This window comes from Somniosus microcephalus, chromosome 22, assembly GCF_052327205.1.
Source record: "Somniosus microcephalus isolate GS21.2 chromosome 22, FLI_Smic_1.0, whole genome shotgun sequence".
Lineage (NCBI taxonomy): Eukaryota > Metazoa > Chordata > Chondrichthyes > Squaliformes > Somniosidae > Somniosus > Somniosus microcephalus.
The window spans coordinates 68,894,767-68,905,209 of NC_141008.1; the positions used below are offsets into that span (position 1 = coordinate 68,894,767).

Here is a 10,443-nt window from a genome sequence, read left to right on the forward strand (position 1 = left end):
CTGCTCATTGCAGCCTTGAATCTCGGCCTGGAGAGACCTGTACATCAAATCTGCTGGAAAGAACAATGGAGAGGCTCAGGGAAAGAGCTCAGAGTGCAGCCCCCATAGTCTCTTCTAAATTGATGCAAGGTAGATCAAATCAAAATGAACCTGCAAAGTGCTGCTCAGTACCCAAAACTCCTCAACACAGCATTGAATATCTCCAGAAGTCTCTCTTTCTCACTCAGAATGCGTGGTGCAAAAATGTCGCCGAAAAAGAAGGCAGGAAGCGGTCACCTTTAAATAGCGCTCCCCCAGTCCCTTCCCGACTGCAAAACGTTCCCCTCAACCTGTCGTTGCTAGCGGCAGGTGGTAAGGTAGGGGGCGCCACTCAATATCCGGTCTGGGGCGCTACCGGGGCATTGCACGCTCGACTGACATCACGATCTGCGGGCACAGGAGATCGTGATGGTAGTGTTTAGTGCCGCCGAAAAATGTCTGGTCAATTTCGTGAGCGGCGCAAACATCGCCGCACCTGGACGCTAATTGCTTTGCGCCCCATTAGCGCCCTCTTAAGGTGCTAATGGGGGGCGCAAACCAACTGAATACTTTCCCCCTTGGCTTTTACCTCTTGTGAAAAACGTAAAAATTTTTTTTTTTTTACAGCCTTATCAAACTGAGGGGCTACCTTTAATATTCTGTGAACCTGCACCCCCCCAAATCCCTCCGCTCTTCCACAGGACTGAGCCTACTGATAATGCGATAATGACCAGAGTATAATTATGGTTGTTTTTACCAAAATGTATCACGTTTGATGTTTTAAATAAATCACCAGTAGCTGCAACATAAAAACACCTTGTAAGGAAATTCTTGTTCAAACCCCAGTTTACGCTTTGCTTTGCACACAGGTTTTTACTAGTCGCGGCTATGTCATTGGGGCGTAAAACCCTGTCAGAGGAAGATTCTTTCCCTGCAACACTTCAGCATTTCGTGAACTGATCAAGGAACAACATTGTCCTTCCAAAGGTCTTTTTTTGCGGTTGGATTATATTGTGCTCCTAGTCAAGGAGTTAAGTTTGGATTAGTAGGAATGAATGGAAGGAGAAGAGATCAAAATAGCAACAAAAAAAATACAACAGACTAAATTAAAAAAGTAAAATAATTTGAATTGGATTATAAATGACATTTCCATTTTATACTAGTCAATCTCCCAAGGTGTTGCACATGGCGAGTTGAGATGATTTGCAGTATTTAGGTCACGGGTGTTAGCTGTGGCTCAGTGGTAGCACTCTCACTTAAGGGACTTGAACACATATTCTAGGCTGATACTCCCAGTGCAGCACTGACGGAATGCTACAATTTCAGATGTGCCGTCTTTTAGGTGAGACATTAAACCTGCTCTCTCAGGTGGATGTAAAAGATCCCACGGCACTATTTCGAAGAAGAGCAGGGGAGTTATCCCTGGTGTCTTGGCCAGTATTTATCCTTCAATCAACGTCACTAAAAAAACAGATTATCTGGTCATTATCGCATTGCTGTTTGTGGGACCTTGCTTTGCGCAAATTGGCTGCTGTGTTTCCCACATTACAACAGTGGCTCCACTTCAAAGATACTTTATTCGCTGTTAAGCGCTTTTGGACGTCCTGAGGTTGTGAAAGGCGCTATATAAATGCAAATCTTTCTGTCTTAGGTAAAACACGGTTAGCGGGTGGGAGGATTACTTGATCCAGGATGGGAAGGAGAGGAGGGGAAAGGGAAAGGGAGATGGAGGAGAGGACAGGAGGTGAGGATGGGTTAGGGGGATGGGACAGGAGGGAGAGGAGTAGCGGAGGGGGTGGGGTTGGGGGGGGAAGGCAAGGAAACTGTGCCTGTGGAGCTGCAGAGAATTGCCCTTCCCTCCATTAAGCCTGGATTTCCATCTCAGTGGGGATGAGTGGGGTGGTTGAGGGAGGGTAATTGCAGTGCACTGGTCTTCCTATCTGCAGTGCTGCAATTTCTGCTGACACTGGTTGGGAAGCCGCGTTTCCTACATTACAACAGTGACTACCCTTCAAAAAAAAACAGAACTTCATTGCCTGTAAAGCGCTTTGGGACGTCCGGTGGTCGTGAAAGTTGCTATATAAATGCAAGTCTTTCTTTCTTTCATTCGTTTCCCCAGGCCTGGTTTCCTTCTCAATAGGTCGAGTGCTCTAAGGTTCTACAGGAGCAGATTCACTGCTCAATTGGGACGGAGGGGAGGGGATGAGCAGCACTTTGTGGGTTCGCCACGGCATGCTCAGTGATGGGGGAGAGAAGTTCACTGGCTCAATACGCTGCCTTCAGTGGGAGTCTAGAGGGTGGGGGTGGGGGGTGCTAATAGTGTCACTACCTCCAAGTTCTCTTCCAAGTCACACACCATCCTGACTTGGAAGTATATCGCCGTTCCTTCATCGTCGCTGGGTCAAAATCCTGGAACTCCCTCCCTAACAGCACCGTGGGAGTACCCTCACCACACGGACTGCAGCGGTTCAGGAAGGTGGCTCACCACCACCTTCTCAAGGGCAGCTAGGGATGGGCAATAAATGCTGGCCTTGCCAACGACGCCCATATCCTATAAGCGAATAAAAAAAAACTTGGGGTGGGAGAGGATTGCTGCACCTTGGGAAGGGGTGGCAGTTGTTGCTGTAGTGGTGATTCAGCTGCGCAGTGGGGCGTGGTTTAAATATTACAGCAGGGATGGTTTGTGAGTCTACTTGGAGGGGGGGTGACGCAGGACTGGGTTAAGTGATGGTGGGGGACAACGTTTTTAACAGGGGACAATTTTGGCTTCTGTTTCTCAGTGGTGGGGGGAGGGTACCAATGGAGATTTTGCTTTACAGTGCAGTGGGGGAGAGGCGTGATTGAGATAACAGGTAGTGATGCTTAGGTGAGGGGTTGCTCAATTAAACTGCTCAGTGGGCTGGGGAGGCTAGGTCAACTTTCGATGCTCAGTTGCGGGGAGAAAATTATAGGTTTGGTGATCAGTGGGGGTGGGGGGGTGGGGGGGAGGGGTTGCTGCTCCTTGGGGTGTCCCAAAGTATCCCCCCCTGCTGGGGGAGGGGTTGCACCAGTTTTGCTGTTCCTTGGGGAGGGTGGACAGTCTGCTTGCAATGATCTGTGCCTGTGTGCATGTGAGTGGAGCTCCGATATACTACTGAAGCACTTTGTTCATCAGCGAAAGGCAAAAGGCACACTTCTTTTTTCCCCCCTGTGCTATGTTCTACAATATTTATTCCAAAATGTTACTTTTGTAAAAATACCGTTTGTTAAAAAAAAAATTCCTTGCTGGATTTGGCAAAAGGAAACTCTTCAGTCCTCGAATAGTTAATAGGGAGGTTTGTGCGGATATCAGGGAGGATTCAATGCACACAAAAAAACACAAAGATTTAAATCCTTATGTCTGCACCTGGCCGCACTGTCAATGTGCGAGCTTCTGTCCCCATATGCAAAGCAGGGTCCAGAACTGTGCCCATTTTTTTTGCCTGGTAAACTTGATTTATTGTCAGCCTTTGGGGGTGGGTGTCTGACACTGGGTGTCAAACGCTGTTCAACAGATGGGCCTTCTGCTGCCTAGGTGACAGACTCATCTGCTGATTTGTGTGGCCGCTAATTTTTTCAAATTTATTTCCCTTTTCCCTATCCTGACTCATTTCTTCTGTTTGTATCTTCATTCCACCCCCACCACCAGCCCCCCCCCAAGCCTTCCCCTGCAAACTAGGAACTGCAGATCAAGCCCTGTTTTTGCATTCGACGAGGGATCAGATAAATGGGAGCCAGCCTGCTCTGATAAGGCCTTGCTCTGGGCATTGCCTCTCTCTGAAAGCCGTTTACTATGCATAGAGTCAGGCTATCTGTGTTGCTGCACCTTGACATGAATTTATCTGCGCCAGAGACGAGAGAATCCTGCAGAAATTATTGAAGTGGGATTTGATCTTGAGAGGCAACCGTGTCAATTTTCCACCATTTTTTAATTTTTCATGTGGGGCTGCATACTGTTTGTGCATTTCTATTAAAATCGAGAAGAATATATATGATCTTTACTATAATCAGAATTTTTTTTAAATCTGAAAATATGTAAAGTTAATTAAACCGATCACTTTAACTGCAGGTATGCATAAAAAACTTTATAAAGCAGATTTAACCATCATTAATTCATACATACGTTTGCAAAAAAATAAACGGCTCAAGTATAATTTTTTTCATAGGAATTGGTTCAATGAAACCTTGTAATGATCTGAATGCAATATTTAACCCTTTTACGGCCCAGGAATGGTGATAATTAAACTCTCGGCGCAGGACTGAGGTTGTTTTGAGGTTATCTTTCAGTGCTGCTCTCGCTGACGATAGATTGACAATTATTTTTTAGTATTTTGCCAGAATTATCAAAAGTTACATTTGCTGAGGTGCCCTTGGTGTATGGTTTGCTGGTGTCCTGATGAGCCTTTGCTGGGTTTCCCACAAGTTGAGCAGCTACTCTCACCCAAGCCAGCTGAGGAGGCACTGAGTGCAGGTGAGATGCTTTGCCTTAGTCAGTGACGTGAGGGGAGCAACTATCTGTTTCGCTGCATCTGTAGTTACATCAGACAATTCATACTTCCCATGATCAGTCTCTGTGGAGTGTGGGAAATGTGATCTGCTGATTCTAATGCACACTGCTGTCGGTAACTCTTTCACTCGTGCACCTCACTCATGCTTTCCAAATGTTTTTACGCAAGTCGGGCAAGATGGGAAAATCAGAAAGTGATCCAATCCATGCTGCTTCCTCACAGACGCCTCAGTCACAGAGCAGGATTGTCAGAGATAGGAACTGACTCCCACCTATGAGGGGACTCAAAGAAAAGAATAACAGGGCAAAACATTTATTTTCAAAAATTAGTTGCACTCTCAGATGACGGTTGGAAAAAAAAGAATTTACAATATAAATAAATAGGGGTACATTTTCAAATCTAGACTAAGTTGTGCCAGATGAGGGATGATCACAGGTACTTGTTACGACCCGGTGACAGAATACTGCTATGCATTTCCAAGAAATAGTGTAGATGTATTTGGCTCCCACAGTGGTAAGAAATTCAAGGAAAAGAAACACTGTTATTTAAAAAGAACAAAAAAAAAATTGAAAAAGCTAGTTTTAAAGAGTTAGTTTAACTCTTAGAGTGATGATCTTTTTATTCAAGACTTAGGTGGGAATCATGTTTACTGTAATTATATATCTACGTTATATAACTGTTACATGTTTGTTCATCTTTTGTTTAATACATTTTCTTAATATTTTTAACTTTAATTGGGGTCTGATGTGATGCCTTATCACCTTCAAAGACTGGAGTGAGACCTTATGAAGGAATAAGATATGCCTATTAGCTAAAAGCAAGTACCAGACAGGATTTGATGTTCATTTTCTTGGGAAGTTACCGATAGATATTCTCAAGATATTGTCACACTGGGGCGGTAGAGGGGACTTGCCCGAGGTCAGGACTAAAGTAATTTGTTGAGCCTGAGCATGGGGGTGGGGGTCGTGGAGAATAGAAATTGGACCGCGTTGTTCTCATTTTATGGGTAAAACAGGTGCAACGAGGGCCAATTTCGGGGACCAACGTCCCGCATCCAAAGGACGCCTGGAAAACGGTTGATCCGATTTTGGGTTGTGCCATTTTCCAGGTATCCCTGGTGGCTGCCTAAAACAGCTGTTAGGCTGCATAGCTATGCAAATGAGGAGGTGAATGCCTGCTTTAGGCCCCCTCTGGGAAATTTGACATCACAGAGAGGAGCAGGAACCAGGCCGCTGCGACCTAAGCAGTGGCCGCCACCAAAAGATTAGTTAAAAAAAAAAAAAAAAATGTTCCTTTGGAGCCAGGAGGAGCAGGAGTGCTCCCCCGACTCCACAGTATCACGATCACTGCCCCCTCACCGTCGAAAATCCCCCGGGTTTTATCTTCGGGCAGCTGCTGGCAAGGCAAGCAGTCCAAAATTCATCTTTTTAAAATAGGCGAGCTGCCTGTGGAGGCATGACAAGCACATGAAGCGCACTCAAATAATGTTAATGAGGCCCGACGCCCAGTTTCGAGCTGAACTTGGGCCTCTCCCCTCCCCCCCACCCCCCCCGTCGTTGGGGCCTACGCTCTGTGCGTGAAGCCCGTTTCAGGCCCCTAAACGGGCCTAAAGCAGTTTGCACTCCAGGGTCTCTACCTAGAAATCATCATTGATGGTATTCATTCACAGACAATCAAAGAGGGCAGCAAGAACCAAAAGTGCAGGCCCAACCTCCTCACAAAAGCTTGATCCAGCAGATGGAACTTTCTCCCAGAGCCCAAACCAATCACTACCTCCCAAGACCTGATTTGGCAGCACCACAAGGCTTAGGATGAAACGTCAACTAGCGAGCCCGTTAATTTCCATCGCCAACCCCTTCTCCCTTGTTCCAACTTACTGTGACCCACCTTCTCACTTGCGATGAATCTATCCAGCATGAGCATAGCACGCATCCTGAGATTGACAGAGCACCAGCACAAGGGTTTCATAGTGCTACATTGAAGTTCTGTTTGAAGTGTGGTGAAAACGATGAAATGATGGGAATTCAAGGTGGCTCTGGTGACAGAGTAGGGTTGTGCATGGACACGTCGGGTCATGGCTGTAGGAATATCAATATGTTTTTACATTGCTTTTGGATAAGGAAGAAATTATCCAGCAATTGACACAGGTTCTCCTCTCTAGTTCCTGACACAGGTAGTTCGCAGCTTAGCTATACTTTTGGAAGCACTGATTGGGGTTGGACCTGTTTCCCCAGTGAGAAAACAATTTGGAGGGTGAATCATTTTTGTGCACCACAACAACAACAACTTGTATTTATATAGCACCTTTAACGTAATAAAACGTCCCAAAGCGCTGCACAGGAGAATTATAAGACAAAAAATTTGACACCGAGCCACATAAGGATAAATGAGGGCAGGTGACCAAAAGCTTGGTCAAAGAGGTAGGTTTTAAGGAGCGTCTTAAAGGAGGAAAGAGAGTTAGCGAGGCGGAGAGGTTTAGGGAGGGAATTCCAGAGCTTAGGGCCTAGGCAACTGAAGGCACGGCCACCAAAGGTTGAGTGATTATAATCAGGGATGCTCAAGAGGGCAGAATTAGAGGACCGCAGATATCTGGGGGGGGTTGTGGGACTGAAGGAGATTACAGAGATAGGAAGGGGTGAGACCATGGAGGGATCTGAAAACAAGGATGAGAATTTTGAAATTGAGGCGCTGCTTAACCGGGAGCCAATGTAGGTCAGCGAGCACAGGGGAGATGGGCGAACGGGACTCTTAGACACCAGTTCGCAGTAGCATTGTCAAAGACTTTGAAATATGTTGCCTGGTGATGGTGCATGGTATCAACAGACTTACTGAATGGGGCAAAAAGGAACAACTACGTATTGTAAAAGGTTACAAAGCTAGGGGGAGATTTTTAAAATGTTAATGCTTCTTTTCTCTGTTCTGCCCTTCAGGTCACGATGAGGAGATTGTGGTTTCCATACGGTTATTCCCATCAAAACGAATGCAGAAGCTGCTCAGTTGGTCTTGATCAGCTCACTCCTACTCAAGGCACCAGGCCGTAGAACATCAGATGCCGTCTGAAACACCTTCATTGTAGCTGCCTGTTGGTACGCTTGGAGCACCAAAATCAGATCCAGGCCATGGGGATGAAATTCAACTTTGGTGGGAGTGCAAAACATGCAATAATGAACCGGCAGCCCGTTTCCAACCCACCTTATTTTTCTTTTCCCTTGCCCTCAAATCGGGCAGGGTGTAAAATGAGCTGCCGATTTGCTATCGCCCATTTTACGTTCCCACCAGCGCCGAATTTCACGCCCCCATGAGGTTACAAAGAATGCCGAGAATGGACTCAGACACTATTCTGATGGCTCTGCTAAGCATTCTCCATGGGCCCACTGAGTCCCTAAACCTCACTGTCCAAGCAGTCTTGCCCTTGTTCAGTGAAATGTTGTAGCTTTTATCAGCAGATAATGTCACTTGTGTGCTGGTGTTTGTATCACAACAGTAAGAACCCGGTTAGAGGAAAAGTTTAGCAGCAGTCAGTTTTTTCCTATGTTTATCTTCATAACAGTCGGCAAAATAAAGCTACAGGAATAGCTTTTTAGATCGGAGACTTCAATACTGAGACTATAGTAAAATATTAGTGTGTTGTAAACCAAAATACTTCACACAGACTTTTTTCCCCAACTTTTCTCTTCAATTTTCTCCCCTCTCTTTCTCTGCTGAAGATGCTGACTCCTTCCTTAGTGCAGGCTTCCGAGGGCAGGGCTTTCAATCCCACCCTTGCCCAAGGGGTCATTATTCACAAGCGAGTCTTTACAGCGACTGCCAGCAAGCTATTCAACCGTGGAGACTTCAACTGTGAAGTCCACATAGCTGGAATTTTACCGACGCTGAGAGGACAGGGTCGGAGGCGGGTCCGCTGTCAACCCGCCTCCACGCGAGTCTCCCAGGTGTCGGGTCTGTCAGCGCTGAACAGGCCTGACACCAAGCAGCGGGGGAGGCAATTTAGATCATTAGCTGGATTGTTAAAAGGCAATGAAGTATTATTTTAAGCTAATCTTTAGATTTGTAGAGTTCGCCAATGGCTTCCCTGCTGCTCGGGGATCACGTCAGGTAAGGAGGTCGGGTGTTGTGTCAGCACGGGATGATTTACTAACTTGACAGCTGCAAATAGTCGATAAAAGCTCCCATTTCATAGGTCTTCACTTTCCAAGGTTAGAAGCTGTTGCTTACTGCATTTGGAAGACAGATTGAGCTTTATGCAGGTTGCAAGTGTTTGGAGCAAACTCTCTATCCAGTGTCACCTCATTAGAACAACCTCTCTCACCATTGACAGATCGCCTTTGTATTCTCAACCTCACCTGCTGTCTATTCCATCAGCATCGGTGCCCTTGAAAAAAATCACACCTTGGTCCTCAGAATCCCACCACGGTCAGCCCCAACACCAGCAGCACCAAGCACACCAGCAGCACCAACATCCACACTAACCTTCTCCGCAATCAACGGATGTTGCACAGGACACAAGGTATCAGCACCCGACCACATTGCTGCCCAGGAGGCCAGGGGTGGTCTCACCATGGCTAGATTTACTTCACTTGACGCTGTACATCCTGGCTGCCACATGATGCGTCAGGTTGGTACCACCCCACACCAACACCGTGAAGCATCCCTACAATGCCCAAGCCATTCCTTTCTCACTCATCACCATTGCTGGGGGTACCATTATGTCTCACCATCCACTGCAACTCACTAAGCCACTTCCAAAGGTGCACACAAATCTGTCCAAGAATGCAAAGTGTTGAAAATAAAGATTTCAATGTTTGACAACACATTAACAGAACCTTTACATAAACATTGGTGAAAACACCCAAGTGCCTACCCTTGTGCATTGTTAGTTGGTATGATTGCACTAGGATGAGGGTGAGTGTGAGGGGGGGCTAGTGAGATGGGGAAGTGATAATGTAGATAGAGAGGGATGGGTGGAGGTGCAAGGTAAGTTGGTGTGAATAAGGATGTGCAGGAGTAGGGTAGGGAAGGCAGAGTGATGGGGATGTGATGAGTGGCACAGCAGGATGAGGTTGAGTGTGGCTTTGCAGTAACATTTCGTGATCTACTGAGATCATTGAAAGGTTTGCGCCACTGCAGCCTGATCCTCCTGACAGCATCCCTGCTTGTGTCCTCCTGTGCAATGTGCAACCAGGTTGCGTTGGTCTCCTGGGGAGGTCTCTTCTGCCCATGGGAAGGGAAGAGGACCTCCCTGCGTGCTGTGACTCCCTCCATAAGCATATGGAGGGAGTCATGGGAGAGCCTGGGTGCAGCTGTGCACTTCTGTGCAGTGCCTGTCGGTGTTTGCAGCACCTCAATGCTGTAGAACACTGACAGCACAACTGTCAAAGTAAATTTGGACATGGCCCCTTTAAGGAAACCGGCTGATGATGCATCATCAAATGACATCATCAGACCCGCTTCCTTTTAACTGGGCGGGAACCTCGCTGGGTGGGATTAACAAGCTCTATTAACGGAAAATCAACAGAGCAGGCTGGGACCGTGCTACCAACCCCGGCCGCCCTGGGCCCGCCTCGCGAAATCACGGCCTTAGTTCCTGTAAGGGTTAATTAGAAACCTTTCCTAATGTAGGCTGCAGCCACCGAGAACAACAAACTCAGCACAGACATAGGAACAAGAGTAGGGCTTTTCGGCCCCTCGAGCCTGTTCCGTCATTCAATCAGATCATGGCTGATCTGCACCTCCACTCCATCCACCCGCCTTTGATCCATACCCCTTGATACCCTTAGCCTAACTAAAATCTATCAATCTCCGTCTCGAAAGCTCCGATTGTCCCATCATCCACAGCCTTTGGGGAGCGAGAGTTCCAGGTTTCCACTGCCCTTTGTGTGAAAAGTGATTTCTGATTTCA

At 46.8% G+C, this 10,443-nt stretch overlaps 1 long non-coding RNA gene across 1 annotated transcript in view; it reads left to right on the plus strand.

Moving 5' to 3' along the window:
• LOC147102504 (uncharacterized) overlaps positions 1-10,443 on the plus strand; it is a 51,446-nt gene that overhangs the window by 36,520 nt on the left and 4,483 nt on the right. The window contains exon 2 of the long non-coding RNA XR_015073280.1: positions 7,475-7,630. This is a non-coding gene — a long non-coding RNA (uncharacterized LOC147102504). The remainder of the gene's footprint in view (positions 1-7,474; positions 7,631-10,443) is intronic.